Below are 508 nucleotides of genomic sequence, written 5' to 3' on the forward strand. Positions count from 1 at the left end.
AAAAAACTATTTTTTAGTTCCTCCTGTTTTTCAGAAAACAAACAACCCACAAGGCCGAAAACCAACATGGGCTGGCCGGCAGCGGTACCAGGCCGGGCCGACCTTTATAACTGGCGTGCCGAGCATGGCCATGCCATGCGGTGCCAGGCCCTTTTACAGCCGGGCCGTGCCCATGTGGCCTGGTTTGCTCGGGGCCCGTCGGCCGGCCTCGCCCCGTCGCGCCGAGAGCGCGGCAAAAGACCGGGCACCAGACCGGCCAGCGAGCGGGAAACGAAAACGGGAAACCACACCACGTTCCCCAGCGCCCAGTCGGCCGCCGCCCTCGATTTTGGGCGTTTTCCGCTTTCCCACCTTGCCCGTTCCCCATTTCCCCTATCCCGCCGCGTGCGACAGTTCTCCTCGCCCCCCCTCCGTTTCAAACCCCCAAAATTTCCCTCCTCTCCCCCCTTCCGCCGAGCAATTCGCCCCGCCTTTTTGATCCCCCGCCAGGCCACCGCCTCGATTAGTC

This window comes from Triticum dicoccoides, chromosome 6A (genome assembly GCF_002162155.2).
Source record: "Triticum dicoccoides isolate Atlit2015 ecotype Zavitan chromosome 6A, WEW_v2.0, whole genome shotgun sequence".
Taxonomy (NCBI): domain Eukaryota; kingdom Viridiplantae; phylum Streptophyta; class Magnoliopsida; order Poales; family Poaceae; genus Triticum; species Triticum dicoccoides.